General features: G+C 40.7%; 1 protein-coding gene across 1 annotated transcript in view; it reads right to left on the bottom strand.

The window, feature by feature from the left end:
• GRIN2B (glutamate ionotropic receptor NMDA type subunit 2B) overlaps window positions 1-17414 on the bottom strand; it is a 969425-nt gene extending 952011 nt beyond the window's left edge. The window contains exons 1-2 of the mRNA XM_077452507.1: window positions 17272-17414; window positions 16382-16766 (exon numbers count right to left, since the gene is read on the bottom strand). The gene's annotated coding sequence lies outside the window, so the exon portion shown is untranslated. The remainder of the gene's footprint in view (window positions 1-16381; window positions 16767-17271) is intronic.
• Window positions 17415-22231: the final 4817 nt, after the last annotated feature.

The raw sequence follows: 22231 nt of genomic DNA, 5'->3' as shown, positions 1-22231 counted from the left end.
ATGGTGTTCATTTACATCAAGCTCTGATTCATCATATTTAGGTCTGGAAAAACAGAAAAATATGCAGCCCATTTCTGTTTTTCTTCCAGGCCCAGACAGACTCAGAGGTAGGTGGATGTAAATGGACACAAGTCTGTGTACATCTGCTGGCCTATAGGCCTACATGGAGCTTCCAATCGGTCTGGCTTGGAAAACTGACAGGCAGACCTAAACAGAAAGCCCTTGTGATTGGGACCTAGGTGTTTTTTACCTTAATAAAATTGATGCAAGGACAGGTGTAGCGTCAAAGCAGCTGCTACAGGGGCCAGGGAATAGAGGAGGAATAAGTGACAGATTATGATAAGTGCATTTTGTGCAACACAATGTATAGACTACGTATTTATTACCCTGTCTATCACCTATGAATACCATTTATATAGTGTATATCCCAGTGATACAGACTGACAACAGAAGATAGAACTGAGAGTTGAGCTTTAGGATGCAGTTTTGAACTCAGATGAAGTGACTTTCTTTGGTTGAGAGGTTGTCATCAGTTTGCTGCAGTTAGGAGGAAGCAATTCCTTAGTCTCCCATTGATCAGACTGCAAATTTGTAACTCATTAGCTCAAGGTTAAATTGGGACTCTAGCCAAAGTTTTTTTATTTTTATTTAGATAGACAAGGGAAAGGGGCAGAATCTCCTCACTATTTATATTGGTGACAGATGGTCACAAGTTAAGTAAGATCTTTCAATAGGGACATAGATAAAGATGAAAATGTTTTTTTTTGTTTTTTTTTTACTAAAGTGGGGAAAGTTCAGACAATCTATCGGGTTTTTACCGCTGTTTTTCTTAGGGGGAGTATCCTGTTCATGGGAAGTCTTTAAATCTTGAAATTATCCAAGTAGTAAGGGTATAAAAGAGAAGGGGACAGCACTATCACCATGTATATATCATACTATTACCTCTACAGCCTCTACCTGGAAGGTGAGAGTATATATTGTCGTGTATACATCCCATTCTACAGCTACAAGACAGCTACAAACACATTAACCCTCCAACCTATGGCCCATGGCCACAAACACTACCTGCCCAATAACCAGTCACAGCAAAATGCCACGAACCAAACAACACCTTGGGACTCATCTTCAAAGTGTACACTGCTTAGAAAAATGCCTACTATACCTAAGGACCAACATGAGGACATTGACTCCACAAGGACAGAGAATATTCATATCAATATAAGTAAATAGTAATCACATACTGATGCTGTCTGTCACAAGTAGGACTGTCCTTTGTCAGAATCAGCTGTTCTGTTTCAATTTGCAATTTCCCAGAATATTCCTATAAACCCAACTCTAGACCTGGCAGCCTTACTGGACAATAGGATTATACAGGAGGTAGGAGGTGGCAGCCCATCTTTGATATTTGTTGGAAATGTATAAAGAGGCGCTGCTCACCAGCTAATAATAAAACTGACCCCCAAAGGTGGATCAAACTACACGTTATTGTGTTGGGTGAAGGTAACAGTGTGAAAATATATATATGTATATCAAAGGCAAGTGTCCAAAGTGAGTAAATAAAAAAATAAAAAAAACTTTTAGATGCGGTGTTCAATCAGCAAAGCTTCATATAAATTGACTCTAAAGTGCAAGATACCAGGCAGCAGCCCAGCTCACACCTAAGCACGGAATTTTATTTAACCAGTTGAGACCCGCGCTATAGCCGAATGATGGCTACAGCGTGGATCTCCTTTGCCGGGACTACGTCTATTGACGTCGTCCCGTGCACGAGCGGCCTGCGCGCCCCCTGAGGGGCACGCACGGCGCGCTCTGTGATTGGCGAGTCTATGAGACTCGCCTGATCACCGATCCTAACAAGGGGTCGATCCCGACCCCTTATCACGTGATCAGCTGTCAGCCAATGACAGCTGATCATGTGATATAACGGAGCCGGTAATCGGCTATTATTCCTCCTCGCGCTGACAGTGCGAGGAGAAAAAAAAAGAGCCGATCACCGGCGGCCGTGATCGGGACATCAGTCCCGATCACGGCCAGCCCTGCCAGTGCCCACCTGCCCCCTGCCAGTGCCCACCTGCCCCCTGCTTTGCCACATCAATAAAAAATGTGTCCCCCCTGTCAGTGCCACCCAGCAGTGCCCATAGTGCCACCAGCAGTGCCCACAGTGCCACCCAGCAATGCCCACAGTGCCACCCAGCAGTGCCACCCAGCAGTGCCACCCAGCAGTGCCCACAGTGCCACCCAGCAGTGCCCACAATCTGCCTCAACAAAGGTGCTGCACCCCAGTGCCACATATCCGTGCCCAGCAGTGCCACCCATCAGTGCCCAGCAGTGCCGCCCATCAGTGCTCAGCAGTGCCACCTATCAGAGCCACCTATCAGTGCCCATCAGTCCCATCTATCAGTGGTATCTATCAGTGCCCCTTAGTGCCACCCATCCGTGCCACTCATCTGTGCCACCCATCCATGCCATCTTATCTGTGCCCATCTTTGCCCATCAGTGCCGCCTTATCTGTGCCCATCGGTGCCGACTTATCTGTGCCTATTAGTGCCACCTTAACTATGCCTATCAGTGCCCACCAGTGCAGCCTATCAGTGCCCACCAATGCAGCCTATCAGTGCCCACCAATGCAGCCTATCAATGCCCACCAGTGCAGCCTATCAGTGCCGCCTCATCAGCGCACTTCAATGAAGGAGAAAAATGACCTGTTTGCAAAATTTTATAACAAACTATTAAACGTGATTTTTTATTTTTTTTGCATCTTTTTTTGTTTGTTTAGCAAAAAATAAAACTCCGAGCTGTAATTAAATACCACCAAAAGAAAGCTCTGTTTGTGGGAAAAAAATGATAAAAATTTCATTTGGGTACAGTGTTGTATGCCCGCGCAATTGTCATTCAAAGTGCATCAGCGCTGAAAGCTGAAAATTGGTCTGGGACTGAGGGGGGTTTAAGTGCCCAGTAAGCAAGTGGCAAAAAGTTTTCTTTAACCAAAATAATAATTTATGAGCAAAACTCTTTTAAAGCCCAACTCCAGGCAAATAAAAAATGATCTTGTAGTGGGGCTGCACTTGCACTGCAGGGGTTAATAGCTTGTTTTGTCCAGGGGAGAGGAGATACAGTTTTACTTAAAGCGGAGTTCCGCCACAATTTTTTTTTAAAGTCAGCAGCTACAAATACTCCAGCTGCTGACTTTTAAAATATGGATACTTACCTGTCCAGGGCGCCGGCGATGTCCTCACCCAAAGCCGCTCTGTCCCTCGGCTCTCAGGTGGAGGCACCACCATCTTCAGTGAGGGAATCAGGAAGTGAAGCCTTGTGGCTTCACAGCCTGGTTCCCTACTGTGCATGCGCGAGTCACGCTGTGTCCTCACTGGTCCCTGCTGTCTTCTGGGACCTGTGTGTCTCCCAGAAGACAGGGGGGGGGGGGGCGGGGGAGGGGCCAGACATGGCATAGATCACTGCGGAGCCTACGGTGATCTATGCCCGCAAGTGGGAGCAAATACCTGGATTAGACAGGTATCTGCTCCAACCTCCCCCTGAAAGGTGCCAAATGTGACACCGGAAGGGTGGGGGGGGGGGGGGGCAGAAAAGCGGAAGTTCCATTTTTGGGTGGAAATCCACTTTAAAGTGATTGTAAATGATCACCTTATAAAACAACCTATTCATTTTAAAATAGAAATGAAAGGCAAAACATTTTGTATAGATTAAAAAATACATTACAAATACCTTTTTTTCCATTTTCTTTATAAGTGATTACATTCCCTCTGTTCTCAGCTACATACGAGCTGGGGGGAGGAGGAGAAGCACACTGAGCTTCCCAGTGAATGGCTGTGTAGAGGGGTGTCAGGACAAGTCGGATCATCGGAGAGCACACTGAGCTCCAGCATAGCTAGAGAACTGACCATGAAGTGTTCTCCTGCGTAGTGTGGTCAGTTTAATAATAGGTACAGAGGGACTGGCAGAAACACCAGTGATTTCACATAAAGGAAGCAATGCAAAGAGAACAGGATCCTTTCTCATAAAAGTACGTGGTATAGCAGGCGTGTGAAGTTTTGGGGTAACAAAAACTTTAAGCTGTCCATACAAGAGTCAGAAAACAAATGACTCCATTCTTTCATCAACACACTCGATGTGGATGGGGAAATGCATCCTGCGGAGCTATTGTTATCTGGCAGCGGGGAGTCTTAACCGCGATCAGAATACACCAATCAGCGCCGCTGGCTATAGCTGGTAGTGCCAGTCAAGAGAAAGTTTTCCCGCTGGCTGCTTGTACACAAGTTGATCGACAGACATCAGGTAAGTAATTTTTTCCCCCAGACCAAAACAAGCAACCCTCGCAGTACTAGTACAACCCCACTGCAAGGGAAACATTTTTAGTTGCCTGGAGTTGGGCTTTTAAACCCTATACATAAATGCTCTCCAGTCAGCTATTTGCCTGTGGATTTTTACAACATTTTGGTATTTAAAAAATGTATCTAAATACAATAAAACATTTAAAGGATAACTACACTTTCGTGGGGCAAAAAAAATTGCAAAAAAAAAAATATATATATATATATAGCACATATAATCATGACACTAATCATATTGTAATTTAATGTTATTAAAAATGACCTTTTCTTTTCAGTCTGCAGCCATTGTAATTTTATGAGAATGCATTGCAATATGGCTACCTGGAGTTGTTCTGTACACAGAGTGTGTACTGACCACTCCCCGGAAACATCTTTAACATATTGCAGTTTACCAGGATGGAGAAGCTACATGTTTTCTATTTTTAGAATTGTTTCCCTTTATATTTTCACCTGGTGATTCTCAGTAACAAACTTCTTGTTCTAGGGTGACAACGCTCACTCACCGTACTTTATATATGTAAGAGCAGTGTTGTCACCCTAGACTGCTCTCCTAATCAGAACTACAAAAACATTCTCCTCATCTCATCTGAATAGCATAGGTGGAGGAGTCCTGTAGTTTACAAAAGGAGAACTGGTAATAGCTTATAACACTGCTGTCTGATAGGATACTCATTATTTAGCTGTTGCAGTATATGTGAACCCTTACCTGTTAAAACAACCCATTAAGTTTAAAATTGAAATGCGAGACAAAATGTATCTGTATATACAAATTTATACATACATACACTTTTTTTCCTTTTTTTATAAGTGATTACACAATCTATTTTCTCAGTTGCATAGAGGGCTTGGAGAGCTGGAGGTGGAGTCTGCAGGGGGTGTGTCAACAAGAGGCAGAGAAAGAGAAATACACTGATTTTCTCAGTGAAGAACTGTGCAGGGGGCGTGTCATCACAAGTCTGACCATTGGAGGACAGGCTCCCTGTACTCCCTGCATAGCCAGAAAACTGACCACCCTGGGAAGGATGTGATTCTATGCCCTGGTGTAGTCAGTTTTCAATAGGAATGCAGGGGTAATGGCAGTTTCAGCAGGTATTTCACACAAAGGAATGCAAAGTGAACAAGATACTTTTTAATATATATGAAATGTTGGGGTAATTAACACTTTAATTGTCTACCTGGCTCAGTTAATTTTTTTAATCTACTTTTGTCTAACAGTGAGGTTCTTGTAGGGCCACTCACTGTTCATATTTCAGCAGATTTAGCAGGAATTGGAAGAAAATCGAACTGTGGGGACTTTTTAGTTTGAATAGAGCAGAGAAGGATTGGGGCAACTTTCAGTCATTTTTTCACAGTAATAAAAACCTAAAATAAAAGTGAACACTTCTCTGCTCAATGAAAAAAAAAAAAAATATATATATATATATATATACACACACACACACACACACACACACACACACACACACACACACACACACACACACACACACACACACACACACATACATACATACAGTGGGGTTTAGGCTTTAAATAATGAGGGGAGTAACTCTCCTCTGTAGATCGTAGATCTAGGAATGATACTGACAAGGAGGTGGTGTTATCTTTGTCTACATTACACAAATACCCTGTGTCTGCACTGTTGGTATAATACATAACCAGGTAGAAAAAAATCTTGAACGCGTAGGCTTTTTTATGGTGATAAAATAACTCGAATGTGTAAGCTTTATTTGATGGGGAATCATTTTATGACCAGCTGAACGTTATCTTTTACACAGCCTATGACAGCCTTTCTCAACCTTTTTAACATGGTGGAACACTTGAAATAACTTTCTGGTTTCAGGGAACCCCAGCTAATAATTACTATATTTATGGTTTATGGTACATTAGCGCGATGGACGCATGGAACTGCTTTATTTCCTTATAGTCGTAATGAATACCCTCCTCACAGATAAAAAAAGTTCATTGGTGTCAGCAGTTACTTATTTGAGAGGCTTACATTTCTCATTGCTCATGGAACCTCTAGCAACCTCTAGAGGAACCCTGGTTGAGAAAGCCCAGTCAACAGAGTATCTCTTAAGCTAGCTATATCAAAACTATAAGGACAAACCTAAACAATACATTTAATTAGGATCAAATCAGGCAAACTCATGCACTATAGTTGATGGTAGATCTAAAAGAGGTTGTGTATGGCAGTGGTTCTCGGCCTCAGTCCTCAAGTACCCCAACAGGCCATGTTATGGCAATTTCTCTTACATAAGCTAGCTGTCCAAAATACCAAGCCATTGCCTCTGATTTAAAGCACCTGTGCAAGATAAAGGAAACCCTGCAAACTTGGCCAGTTGGGGGTATGTGAGGACTGTGGTTGAGGAGCACTGCTGTACGGTGGTCAGTCTTATAACCTGTTAGTTCTCTGCATCGTACTTCATAAATTTCTATTTTATGTTCACAATTAAAGTGATAATTACAATCCTGTTTCCATGTTGTTGATGACAGTCCTTACTTTTACTTCATACCTGTGTTTTTATTTATATTTCTAAAGCCGCCCAAAACTGGATTCACAACAATGCAGAATTACTTAAAACGACTGGATGGATTTCGGCTAAATGATTAAAAAATGTGCCATAAATACATATACAGAACAGTCTCTTGTAAGGCGAGAACTTTACATTTCTAGGTTTGCAAGTGAAATGGTTATCACCTTGCCCGAGGCCCCTAGATACTTCCTCCAATTTGCACAGTGCCTTGGGGCATTCATCACTTCTGCATGTAATAACTGCAGGAATAAGTATACAGTGACACATATTAACATCTGCTTTCTTAATGTGGATGTGTTGTGACTGACAGCAGCAGCAAAAGGGTTGGGAGGTGAGTACACTTCTTATTCCTTTTACCTCTAGGTTCATTGTTCATTGGGATAGTGATTCATAATTATAAATGGAACTACAATCATCCTCCTTCCACGATTTCATATGGAAGCGTCATCTAAGTACTGTGGGAAAGTTTTATGGAGAATGCCAGGCACCTAAGGAGACTCATGCTAGAATCACATCTATGTGTACAAATCAATAGAAACACATGTTAAAGTGTGTGGTAAGGTATACTAAATGTGCCCGAACATATATCAAAGCACACTTGCATGCTGTGTGAATGCACATCTACCCACATTCACAATGCACTGCCGTGCGTTTTACACACATTGCTATACAATACAAAATGAATTGCACTGCAACACATTTTCATGCATTTCCACTGATTTCATTAGAAAATGCATGTGCTCAGAAATAAAGAAGTATAAATGCAGCTTCGGTTACAAATATTTTCAACTTGGTCTAGACCAGAGGTCTCCAACCTTTTCAATATTGGGGCGACATTGTATAGTTTGCAAACATTTGCATGCCAAAAAAAAATCCCCCTTAGCCCTTGTACACACGGTTGGACATTCCGACAACCAAATCCGTCGGATTTTGTCCGACGGATTTTGTCCAAAACTGTTGCATACACCCAGTCGGACAAAGTTGTCAGAAAATCTGATCGTACTTAACGTGATGACATTATTTCGTTAGGACGGGACTACGTTCAGGCTAGTAGCCAATAGCTTTGGTCTAGAAATTTGATCTGAGCCTGCTTGGCACTTTGTCCGATGGGAATTCTCTACACATGATCGGGCAAAGTCCGATCGGATCATGTTGTTGGAAAATTTTATAGCCCAGCTGGAAAACTTAGTCCGTCCGATACTCAGACGGAAACATTCCGATGGAGCCCACACACTGTCGGATTATCCGACAACACGGTCCTATCGGACATTGTCCATCAGAATGTCCGACCTTGTGTACAAGGGCTTAGAGCCACCGATAGTTGACACCAAAGTAAGCATAATTGCTTTGCAAAGCAGTTTAGGACACAAATTCTGAGCTGCAGCATTCCATTAAAAGGGGGTGTGAATATCCCAAAATGGCACACTTTGGTAAATACCAGTATACACATACTCTATACAGAACATTATTGTATTATTTTTTACTGGTGGCCCTTGTCCTTTTCAATAAATCTTAGCCTGAAGAGATGATCAGAAGCAAAAATAGAAAAAGGCACATTAAAATGCAAATGAGACACTTAGTGACTGAATGTTCTTAAAAAGGAAATGGAATTTGGGTTTTGTTCACGTTGGGTGTGTAGCACAAAGTTACATTACCCTATTTACATCTGTGTAAACTACAAACGAGGTATAAACAGGGCTGGTCCCAAAGAAGTAAAATATATTTCCATGTCCATAGCTGGCAATATACATTTTACTATCTTCTAGGCTGAACACAACTAGCTTAATAATTTATTAGAATCAATTGTATAATCAATTAGATGCTAATATAATCAATAAAAGTACTCAACCACTAATTACTTTAGCTTTACTGAAATGAAGACGTATTGAAAATTACGTTATCTTAGCAGTCCCCAGAGAACATTGCTAAAAAAATCTGAACAAAAATTCCCTGCACGAGACACAAGAATGTATTTCCATAGAGTCTCCTACTAGGTTTTTTTTTTCACATCTTGTGAAACAAATATTTCCTGTAGATAAGAATACTTGATTTGCTGACCGCTCAATATTATCTGGAAACCAAAGTGTGGTTAATACCCTAAAAAACGAATTTGCATCTATCTAAAGATGATCCCTGGATACAGCATCTGTCAACACTAGCACTGCAGCCTTTATTATTCCGAAGCCCCCAAGGGATATTCCACATGAAGAAAACACTGGGACCTTGAAATGGGCAATCTTGGCACCCATCCCTATTAGCAGCACAAGCTCCAATGCTGGCAGTGATTTTAAGAGATAAACATTAGAAAGGATTGTTCTCCATATTTTAGGAAGTGCTATAACTATTTAACATGATGACTTATGCCTTGCAAGCAGTTAAATATACTCCTAGTTTTAAAAATAAATTATAGGCCTGAAAACATGTTCCCTGCACCCTTTCCTTCAGAACCTGGATTAGACCTTAAGACGCTGTGGTAGTTTCTTCAAATTCTCTGGCATTAGACAAACACAAACAAAATAGTTCTTCAAAATGAACTAAATAAAAAATGGAGATGCAATGTATTTTGGTAAACGTTTTTTGTTTTTTGTTGCTTCACAAGTCATATTGTAATTGAATGTTTTTAAAAAGCACCTTTTATTTTCAATCTGCAGCGCTGTAATTTTCTGTAAAATGCAATGGAATGTGGAACCTGGAGGTGTTCTTTACACAAGTGGGTGTACAGAACACCCCCACAAATGTAATTTCCTGATTGGCTTACTGATTCTCCCAGAAGTCTGCTCTAAGATACAAATCAGATTTTGGGCATCCCCTGCAAGAAAAATGTCATTTTTGGTGAGGTACTAACAAAAGGAAAAAAATCACGTCTTAAGGGATGCAGGCCCTGCCACTTTCCTCATTAGAACCCTGCATGTGCAGCAGCTGATCGATAATAATACAAACTCTCCTGTTAGATTCACGTTCCACTAAATTCTCTTTAGAATAACAAAAATCTGCAACAAAGTTTGGTACATAGATCACCCAGTAAGTAATGTTCTTTTTCTAAACAAAAGTGCAGATACTTTTTAAAGTTTAAAAATTGTACAAATTATATAACATTTTCTCTTTTTTTTTTTTTTTTTTTTTTTAGAAATAAGCATTTAACCACTTAAGTCCTGGACCATTTGGCTGGCCAAAGACCAGAACACTTCTTGCAATTTGGCACTGCGTCGCTTTAACTGACAATTGCGCGATTGTGCAATCTGGCTCCCAAACAAAATTGACATCCTTTTTTTCCCACAAATAGAGCTTTCTTTGGTGGTATTTGATCAACTCTGCGGTTTTTATTTTTTGCGCTATAAACAAAAAAAAGTGAGAATTGAAAAAAAAAAACGCATTATTTTTAACTTTTTGCTATAATAAATATCCCCAAAAAATATATAATTTTTTTTCCCCTCAGTTTAGGCCGATACGTATTCTTCTAGATATTGTAAAAAAAAAAAAAATCGCAATACCAGACAATACAGGTAAAAGCCTGTGTCTGTAGGTTTTAAATATTTCATAGACTACATTTCAAATGTACATATACAATAGAACCTTGGATTGAGAGTAACTTGGTCTGTGAGTGCTTTACAAGACAAGCAAATTTTTTGATATACGAGGAACATTGTATGACCTGCAAATGAAGCCCTCGTCATCCCTGCTCGAGACCGTATTCATCTTCCTTCCGGGTCCAAGGACTCTGGCTGTGTGACTGACCGGAGCCCCAAGACGTCACTCCCACGGGAGCCGCAGGTCACAGCATAGGCACGGGCGGTATACAGTAAATATCTCCTAAAAAGTGCAATATATTTACAGTACCTTTAGATAAGCTTATTATAGGCTTACCCATAGGTACAAACATTAGAGGGAAGTTTACTTCCTCTTTAATGAAGGTAGAACATTTAGCAACTCACATGGTTGATGATTAAAACGGTCACATCTATGTATGCAGGCATCAAGGGTCCACATAGACTGTCCTTCCGAAACCGCCTCCGCCGTCATCCCTTCCACGCTGCCCTCCACGAGTGTGCCAAGCCTCGCTTTTAGATCGCTTTCCTGCAGGGTAGTCTTCCCAATCATGATTGCAGACTGACAGCGGCGAGAGGACAGTCTATGTGGACAGCTTTACCCTGGATGCTTGCATACTTAGATGTGCCTGTTTTAATCATCAACCATGTGAGTTGCTAAAATGTTGTACCTTCTTTAAATGCAACCATATTGCTACACTTAGAGGCACCTCTCTTCTCTTTTATACTCTGTAGCTCCTGCTGGATTTTTCTTCTAATCCCCTTGTGGAGGTTGCCATTTGTGGATGGACATTTTATGGTTACACATAACTATAATCTTTTTATATGGACTATAGACTGAAGGACTCATGAATAAATGGTTGCGAATGAATCCTCTTGAGTTTTCATTATTTTCTATGGGGAAATTAGCTTTGATATACGAGTGCTTTGGACTACAAGCATGTTTCCGGAACAAATTATGTTCTTAATCCAAGGTTTTACTGTGCCTATTATCTTGTTAAATAGTTCTAAGAATTATATTACAACATTACTTTGTATTTGAGCCTAATGTTAATGTTCTATTACCGGAATCTTATCTAGCAAAAAGAAAGACAGAACACATCATCAAATTTACAGAAAACTAGCAATAATGGGCTACTGCAGGCCAACCATTACAGCTAAACTCCAGGCAACCAGCTAGATATACAATTGAAATATTTGTGATTTGGCTTACCTGCCAAAAAAAGATTGCTCTGGTTAGCTAGTGTCGTGATCCAGGAAATCATTGTGTTCTGCACTGAGATCACAGTGACTATGATCCTGTCGCAGGCACTGAAAGTATTTGGCATAGGACACTTTTGCCTATTAACTGCTTTTACTTTACACCAAAATTAAATTTGCTCTTTTATACATTTCCAGGAAACTGATTGATTTCTTGAAAAGAAATGGCAAATCTTATAAATTTCCCCCTTAAAGTAAGGTTTATGGTTAGGGTTAGGGATAGGACACAGTTGAAGTGTATCTCTGTTTGAGAGCTGATAGAATGAAACCTGCCTCCACCCAAGACTGATTACTCAGTTTCTGAAGGATTTATCCTGGATTGCACTATAGATAAGTGCCCTTGCTGAGGTACAGTATATTCTGACTTTGAGGCCTAACAAAAGGACTACCTTCTTGAAAACATGTCAGCCTCACAAAATGAGTGCATCTCCTCTCTGAGAAAGCTGCATTCATAAAAAGACAGAAAGCATCAAGTAGCAATCGCGTATTGTCTTATGTAAGATGTATAATATTCCTTTCCAGATTATGCTCTTTGGTTATGTATTTGGACATTTTCCATGCTTATAGTGGTGCTTTAAAATGTTACAATAGTAAAAGAGTAGTAAAAGCACCACTAAGACAGCATTGCATACATTTATGTAACAGCATTTGACATGCTTCTTCGACAATCAGTGCCTTCCTATGTTCAGCTGCTGGCGTCTCATCCAAAATCCAGCCCCTAGCAATAATTTCTTGGCTTTAGTTATTGTTTCTAAAATGTTTTTTTCTCTAGTACAGGCTGTCCATATCTTAAATCCCAAGTGCAAAGAAGCATGAACACACTAGAAAAATAAGTCTACCAGCTTGCTGGGGAATGTGTCAGCTATAGAACACTAACGAATACTTTGTCATAAAAGATGTACCACCCTCAGCATTTTTCCCCATCTGCGCAGTGGTTCCTGTAGCTGTGCTTGGCTCTTCTCTGTAGAAGGAGAGAATACAAAATATAGATAATAAAGGAAAGAAGGTCCCACAATTTTCTGTTAATGCTCTTGAAACAGATTTAGAGCGGGATTTCAGAAACTCTGGAATCCAATCACAAGGGTACAAACTGCTGCATATCTCAAGACTGGGAAATCACAACAAGTGAGGGTTAGGTAAAGATCACAAGTCATGACATGGATAAAAGTTGTCTGCTTTATGAATCTCAAATATTGACAATCAATCCCTGGAATTCATATAGTGTCATAGACACATTAAAAATCTGTCTCCCGTTCACGCAACAAATGGTGCAGCTTGCGACAGATTCATGCAACTGTCAGTAAGATGTGCATGAATCTGTTGCAGAATGGCTTACTTACACATGTGACACAATTTACTCCAACTTTGAAGTGATGGTATTTACCATCACGTTTACCACCACCGATATGTTGGGCATGAGAACTACATGAATTTGTTGCACGTACTGGAAAGAAAAACTGTTGCAGTGCTTTCACAAATTTGGTGCAGGAAATGTTATTATGGCCATAACTCCAAAAAAAATGCAAATACTTTATTGAATTGCCCTCAATATATATTTTTATATGCACTGTAACTGTATATTATAAGCCTAGTATATGGGCAAAAGCCTATGGTAGTAACCTAACCTATGGTAATACACTGATACATTTAAAAATGAAACAAAACAAAACAAAATTCTATTTTATTTATATGAATATTTTGTATCTTTAAAACCTTTTAAACAAAATTGCTTTGTTATATAAATAAAAGGTTTTGCTTCATTACAGGAACACTGGTGCTTCAGTTAAATGATTTTAATGACGCACAAAAATCAATCACATATATTCTCTAAATCGATCAAATGGTAAAAATTGTAGCTTTGTAAAAAAAAAAAAAATTAAAAGGATTTAAATTGATTATATATTTTGTTTAATTGGTCTCTACTCCAGGATGTACACATAATACTTAACTAGCAGTGATGCAATAGATAACCATTAAGGCCTACTACAAATAATGTTTCCCACTGTGATCTGCAATTCTCACAGGGAACACTGGGGCAATACAAGCATCTAAAACTCCCTCCTCTGTCCAGGAACTTTCTATATTTAGCACAGGATGGTCACTGGGGGGGAGCTAGGGTTTTGACTTCTTATGACTACATCGACGACAGTCATAACACCATACACACACACAGATCTAAATAATTATATGTTACTTATAATTGTAAGGCAGAAATAATAGATCCGATTCACAATACACATCTAACATCTGTAAATGTTATCTATCTATCTATCTATCTATCTATCTATCTATATATATATATATATATATATATATATATATATATATATACACACACACACACACACACATATACATATATATATATATAATTATTATTATTTTTTTACATTAAGCCAAGCCAGAAACAACAATTTATAAATTGAATATGTTAGGTTCAAAAATGGGTTTATTAAATAATGGAGAATGGGAGTGCAGTCCAGCTTCAGAGCATGTTGGAATGATTTAGAATTCCTGAGGGGCTGAGACTTTAATACCAGAAACTTGGTGAAACTGCCTACAGGTCCCAGAAGTGGATTGCAATATCTATGACCAACAGGCCATCACCAAGCAGGATAGCTTTATTTAACATAAGTACTTATCTTTCTCCGATTCCCAATCCCCTACTTTAATGTATGGTTTCCACTCACAAAAGATGGAAGCAGCCATTTTGTCAAATTAGCTACAGATATTTTACCGAGAACAAGTGACATCACTGTGGAATATGGCATATTGTGAACACTGGTTGAGCATACAGAACAACAGCCATCACAATCATGATGATTGCTGGAATGTTCATGGTGTTATGAATGGCAATATAGTGGCAATATATAACAGAAAGTAGCAGTGATAATGGCACCATTCTGTACACCATTGCTAAAATAAGGCAAGCTATTTTCTTTTCTTTAACATAAAATGAATGATCACTTATGATAGACCTGCAGGAATGCAATGCTCATTTTTCCAGTCTTTATATAAATCAGCATGTGAACTACAAACAGCATTAACGGAACAACAAATCAAATTGAAACATTATTACATGGCTGATGTATAGAATAAAACACAAACATCCGTACAGGCAACGTTTCCAAATGTTATTTTCCAGAACTATCAGCTTCTGAATATATGCCATTTCAATTCTTTTTCAGAAAATATGCTAGCATATTTAAGAAGAAAATATGAATTCTACAGTTGCAATGACTTGCTCCTTTGAGCAAGAAGCAATACCCTCAATGTATGTCTTTCTCTCTCTCTCTCTTTCTCTCTCTCTCTCTCTCTCTCTCTCTCTCTCTCTCTATATATATATATATATATATACACATATACACACACACATACAAGTATATGTATACATGCATCTGTATGTATGCACAAACACAGCAAAGGAATCTTGATCTACATGTGCCCAATGACAGTGTCTTGTTTGGGTTATTGTAATCTATGACAACCTAGTGTTTGCCTACATGCCCCCTAGTAAAATGTCACTGGAAATTATATTCAAATTTGGAAAAAATTACCCATGACAGATATATATTACAGATGATTTAATGTATAATCCTTTCCTATTACACTGCCACTGCAAGCAGTCTAGCGATGAACTTCAGAAGCACAATATATAGGTTATGGTAATGAGCTGTACTCTGGCTGCTACTACACAACATTCATTTTGAAATTAGAATTTAAAATGTTATGTAAAATGGTTAATTAGAATGTAACATCAGTACAGCTTAAATAGAAATTTTGAATAACTTGTTGATATTTTTTTTTTTACTCTGAACTTTTAAAACATGATCACCTTTCAATTTCCATATATCTGGTTTCCGAGGCAACCATAAAGGATGTGATATGTGTTGGCAAGGAATGAGTCAATAATATCATCTGAAGAATGCCAAGAATGAAACATTTAGCGATCAGTCGACTTCAAACCATTTTCTGCACCCATTAATGGGACATGATCACTGAGCTAAATATGTACACGTGAAGTTGGGGGTCTATTTTTTATCTTATATAATTGATCACATGCCTGCATACACTAAAATGATCTGATGTGCTTTGAATCTTTGTTTTGATCTATATGACATGGTTGTAACCTGTTATTCCACAAGAGATCGCAGTGGATCAAAGTCCAGGCCTCCTCCACTCGCAGGGCCTAGAATAGAACCTGCATTTGTACAACTGTCCTGCATCAATATGTGATTGGAGCAGGTGAAGGCCCGTAGTGAAGACCACCATATTGTGCACGTGCTTAACTAAAACCACTAGAAGAATGTTTTTTGTTTTTTGTTTTTTTTCCCATAGAACTAATAACAGAAATAGTGATGTGGAATTGACTCCTACTGAAAAGGAAAAGCTGATACAAATATTTGCATTTTCCTGAGCATTAGCACATCCAATATAAAACATGCTTCACATTTCCCATTACAAATCAACAATATCAGTATTTGGTTTTCACGGGCTGCATTTTGATGAAAAGGTGTACATAAAATTCACACTGTGCTCCATTCTTGCTTATAACCACGGTCATGGTGTTTACAGAAGATGGAAGATGCAACAGCTACTACAGGTATACGTGGAACGCAGATGTCTACAAGGCTTGTTAAAGAATCACATTTGCATAGATTCAGGCAGAGGACAGGCTTGGCGTACATACCTGGACTTGAAGACACAGATCCCTTAGTCTGCTGGGTTAAAGCACTGGACATGGTGGGATTATGCTCTTCTCTGTTCTACCTTGCATATCCACATAGGCAAACAGGGTGCAGAAATACATCTAAATCAATGCAAGTGGAGGATATGGGAGCTGCAGATCAAATCCTTTGTGTAGTTGGCAGAATCCTTTGGTGGCTGTGATGAGGGTAAAAGAAGAAATGTGTAGGGATGAGATGAATGAAGGAGGAATTGTTGAGTAAATCCCTTTGTGCTGAGATCCAGCAGCAGGTTTAGGAAGGTGCCTGCTAGCTGTCACAAGGTTCTCCTTAGCTGATCAGTGCTGTTGCTATCTGCAGCATACTGTTCTTCCTTACAACACCCCCATCCTAGAGAGGAGAAAAAAGATTCAATCAATATTTTATTAGAGAGAAGATGGTGAAAAAAAATCGGGGGGAAATGCTGGCATCTGCATCCACAGCCCGGAATAGGAGAGGGAAATGGCTGAAAGATAGCCATACATTATTAATAAGAAGATCGCTTCTACAGCATCCCCAAAATATGCACAGGGCTAAAGATAGACAGCATGGAGCGACCATCCCCCCCCCCCCCCCCCCATACACATGGAGTGCATTCCTGGCCACCAACCTGTACCAGAAGAACCCACCATAACCCTCATCATCACCCTCATCATCCTCCTCTACTCTCACATCTCAGACTGCTCACATGTATCTATAGGGAGATGAAATGGCGCTCGGATCTCCATAGACCCCCCCTAAAAATCAGTCTGGTCCCCCCGATCACACATGATGAGGGATCCTGGCACACATTGCCAGCTGTCACTGCCATGGATCGCCGGGCTGGAGAATGGAATGTGAAGGTGCGTCTACTTACAGGCATGCCAGTGACTTCCAGCCCTGGATTGCAGAGCCCGGGATCGTGCTCCCATCCACGCTATACACAGTTGTGTCGGGATGTGGGAGAAGGAGAAATTCCCAGTAAGAATCCTTTCCCTGTGACTTGTCTTCAAACCATCTCCAACGTCACGTTCTGCAACAGGGGAGAGGGGGTTCCCCCTAATGGCGGCAGTGGGGATTGCAGCCCGGCTTCGTTATGTTCACAGCCAGGTACCTTTGGTAACCTTTCCCTTCGCCAGAGAACTTCCAACAATCATCCACATTCTTCAAAGGAACCTGAGATCGTCTAATCTCCCGAAGACGACCATGATAACTGCAGCATCGTTTTATCTTAGCGCTGCAGTTTGTTCTGGAGTCCTCCATGCTTCTTAGAAAGTATGCCCACCTTAAAAATCTGTTTTCTAAAATGACTGTGCCCAGATATCAGAGTACCCATGTCTGTGTCCCAAATATTAATATACTGTGCCCAGATATCAGAGTTCCCATGTCTGTGTCCCAAATATTAATATACTGTGCCCTGATATCAGAGTACCCATGTCTGTGTCCCAAATATTAATATACTGTGCCCAGATATCAGAGTACCCATGTCTGTGTCCCAAATATTAATATACTGTGCCCAGATATCAGAGTACCCATGTCTGTGTCCCAAATATTAATATACTGTGCCCAGATATCAGAGTACCCATGTCTGTGTCCCAAATATTAATATACTGTGCCCTGATATTAGAGTACCCCGGTGTCCAAAATATTAACATACTGTGCCCTGATATTAGAGTACCCATGTGTCCTAAATATTAATATACTGTGCCCAGATATTAGAGTACCCATGTCTGTGTCCCAAATATTAATATACTGTGCCCGATATCAGAGTACCCATGTCTGTGTCCCAAATATTAATATACTGTGCCCAGATATCAGAGTACCCATGTCTGTGTCCCAAATATTAATATACTGTGCCCAGATATCAGAGTACCCATGTCTGTGTCCCAAATATTAATATACTGTGCCCTGATATCAGAGTACCCATGTCTGTGTCCCAAATATTAATACACTGTGCCCTGATATTAGAGTACCCCTGTGTCCAAAATATTAACATACCGTGCCCTGATATTAGAGTACCCATGTGTCCCAAATATTAATATACTGTGCCCAGATATTAGAGTACCCATGTCTGTGTCCCAAATATTAATATACTGTGCCCAGATATTAGGGTACCAACATGCCCCAAATATTAATATATTGTGCCCTGATATTAGAGTACCCATGTGTCTCAAATATTAATATACTGTGCCCAGATATTAGAGTACCCAAATATTAATATACTGTGCCCTGATATTAGAGTACCCATGTCTGTGTCCCAAATATTAATATACTGTGCCCGGATATTAGAGTACCCATGTGTCCCAAATATTAATATACCGTGCCCAGATATTAGAGTACCCATGTCTGTGTCCCAAATATTAATATACTGTGCCCAGATATTAGGGTACCTATGTCTGTGTCCCAAATATTAATATACTGTGCCCAGATATTAGGGTACCAACGTGTCCCAAATATTAATATATTGTGCCCTGATATTAGAGTACTCATGTGTCCCAAATATTAATATACTGTGCCCTGATATTAGAGTACCCATGTCTGTGTCCCAAATATTAATATACTGTGCCCAGATATCAGAGTACCCATGTCTGTGTCCCAAATATTAATATACTGTGCCCAGATATCAGAGTACCCATGTCTGTGTCCCAAATATTAATATACTGTGCCCTGATATTAGAGTACCCATGTGTCACAAATATTAATATTCTGTGCCCTGATATCAGAGTACCCATGTCTGTGTCCCAAATATTAATATACTGTGCCCACTGCCCTGATATTAGAGTACCCATGTGTCCCAAATATTAACATTCTGTGCCCTGATATTAGAGTACCCATGTGTCCCAAATATTAATATACTGTGCCCAGATATTAGAGTACCCATGTCTGTGTCCCAAATATTAATATACTGTGCCCAGATATTAGGGTACCCATGTCTGTGTCCCAAATATTCATATTCTGTGCCCAGATATTAGGGTACCCACGTGTCCAAAATATTAATATACTGTGCCCTGATATTAGAGTACCCATGTGTCCCAAATATTAATATACTGTGCCCTGATATTAGAGTACCCATGTCTGTGTCCCAAATATTAATATACCGTGCCCTGATATTAGAGTACCCATGTGTCCCAAATATTAATATACTGTGCCCTGATATTAGAGTACCCATGTGTCCCAAATATTAATATACTGTGCCCTGATATTAGAGTACCCATGTCTGTGTCCCAAATATTAATACACTGTGCCCAGATATTAGAGTACCCATGTCTGTGTCCCAAATATTAATACACTGTGCCCAGATATTAGAGTACCAGTGTCTGTCACTGTGTGAAATGGGGTGTGTCCCTTCTATCCAATCAGCTCACTGAGCTTTCCAGAGTGTATTTTCAGCTCTCCATCCTCTTTTTCTGCTTTACCCAGATAAACAGGTATAACTTACGTTGGAGGATTTGTTTCATCTCTGTATGACCTAAGGCCAGTCACTTCACTGGGTATCTATAAAGGTTTACAATCATTTTAAGGTAAAAAAAAAACCTTCCAATACTTGTTCCCCCCATACCACTCCATAAACACTTACTTGCGGCCTCTCACAATCCAGCTCTGTCCCCGTCTGCAGCACTGCTGCTCTCTCTTCCTGGTCCTACAGGAGACTCTATGGATGCACATAGGCCAGAGCGGGGTTGTTCCTACATGGGTGTCCTCTCAGCACACAGCTTGATGTGGGGCACCCACAGGAAAGGAGGAGCTGAGAGTGCCAGTGTGCAACTCTGGAAGAGGAGGTAATGGGCCACTCAACACCGGAGCAACACCAGAGTAGATAACCAGAACTTTAAAAAAATGTAATTATTAAAAAATAGCCATCTGCAACCACTTTAAATCAATGGGTTTAGTTCCGCTTTAAAACAAAACTAAAGGGATCAGTACTTACCTGTTTTCCAATGGTTCCTGTACCTTACCAGCACCAGCATCTTCTACCATGGGTTCCAGTCATCTGCAGTCTTCATTGGTTGATGGAGGATGATGTAACTCAAACTTTAAAGCAGAAGCAAACTTCCGAATATACTCACCTCCACCTTCCAGCAATGTGGCAGTTACATCCCTTGACAGCCAATGTCATCTTTTCCCTGGGCTTTTTCCAGATGCCAGGTTTCCTGTCTCTTGATTGGCCAGTGGAGAATGACGACATTCATGCACAAAGGAGTCAGTCCTTCTGGCACACCCTTGTGTACTTTCACTAGAGGACTGTGAGCAGGAAGGTATGTGTGTGTGTATTGCAGAAGAAACAAGATCCATAAAGACCAGTGTTGCCATCCGCCCATATTTTTACAGGCAGCCTGTAAAAACAGGGCACTTTTCTCCTGTCCATAAAAGCCCATAGCAGGAGAAAAGTGTGAGTAAAAATGGCTGTGATCATCACAGCTCGGAACTACACATGCACAATTCCCGGAGACGCACGAGTCAATCCGAACCGATCTTGTATTCGCTTTCGCTCGGTGCCAGTGGGCAGAGCTGGAGGCAGGTCTGCCAGGGCAGGCTGTGCGGCACGGGGTGAAGATGTCACCGCCACACCATACCAGCCCGGGTGTCGAGTTGAGGGCCACCGCTGTTGTGAGTGGGAGACTGCGAGTGTGCCTCTGCAGGGTGCAGTTTTATGGTCATATGTTCTAGTTTATAGGGAGCAATTATTTAGATTTCACACTTCTGGTAGAATGGGATTTGCTGACGCTGTGGCTCTCTAGAGTCTGGTAAGAGATGAAAGGTACTGGAATGGGACAGGTAGGTTGGGAGAATCCCTGGTTTTATTGCATAGAAAGCAGTTACCAGATGCCATGTATCATGTCTGCAATTTTTCAATCTCTCTTGTATCATTGCCTGCAGTCTCTGACCTTCTCATGTATCATGTCCTCAGACTCTGACCATCTCCTGTATCATGTCTGCAGCATCTGACCATCTCCTGTATCATGTGCTCAGTCTCTGAGCATCTCCTGTATCATGTCTGCAGCATCTGACCATCTCCTGTATAATGTCCTCAGTCTCTGACCATCTCTTGTATCATGTCTGCAATCTCTGACTATCTCTTGTCTTGTATCATTTCTGCAGTATCTGAGGGGGAGTCTAGAGAGGAGTCAAGAGTGAGAGCGTCACCGGGATGGGGGTCATGGGAGGAGTCAAATGTGTGTGGACTATGGGGAGGAGACTATAGGATAAAACCAGAGCCACCAAGCTGGAGCCCAGAGCTCCAGTCAGAGCCTGACTGGTGCACTGGAGAGGAGTTCAGTGACAGTGCCGCAAGGCCAGTGTAAGGTTGGAGTGAATACAATAAGGTAAGGGTGCACTGATAAAAGGGTTCCCCTCATATCAGTAACCCCCCCCCACCTTAGTGTATTCGCTATGCAGAAGGTGGTGTCCCCCCCTCCCCTGATCAGAGTTCATTGCATTCCTGTTTAAATCAGGAGTCTCCAGGATTTCCTCTTATGCCGCATACACATGACCAGAAATAAACTCTGATGGTTTTTCTGATGGAATTCCGCTCAATCGGTCTTGCCTACACATGATCATACCAAATTCCGACCGCCAAGAATGCGGTTACGTACACCACGTATGACGAGACTATAAAAGGGAAGTTCAATAGCCAGTGCGCCACCCTTTCAGCTCCTTCTGCTGATCTCGTGTTTATCTCGTGTTAGTAGAAGTTTGGTGAGAGACGATTCGTGCTTTTCAGGCTTGTGCTTTTCAGATCTTTTACTTCTCTTCAGTTTGTGCTTGTGGGTTCGTATCTGCTTTTCAATGCGTGTAGTCACTTCGCATTTGTTTGTCAGTGCGTGCCATTTATAGGA

The sequence above is a fragment of the Lithobates pipiens genome, unplaced genomic scaffold (genome assembly GCF_037356315.1).
Source record: "Lithobates pipiens isolate NorthernLeopardFrog02 unplaced genomic scaffold, aLitPip1_a1.2 Scaffold_23, whole genome shotgun sequence".
NCBI classification, from domain to species: Eukaryota; Metazoa; Chordata; class Amphibia; order Anura; family Ranidae; genus Lithobates; species Lithobates pipiens.
The sequence above is the reverse complement of the archived record's forward strand: the minus strand, read 5'-3'. Positions and strand labels throughout refer to the sequence as shown.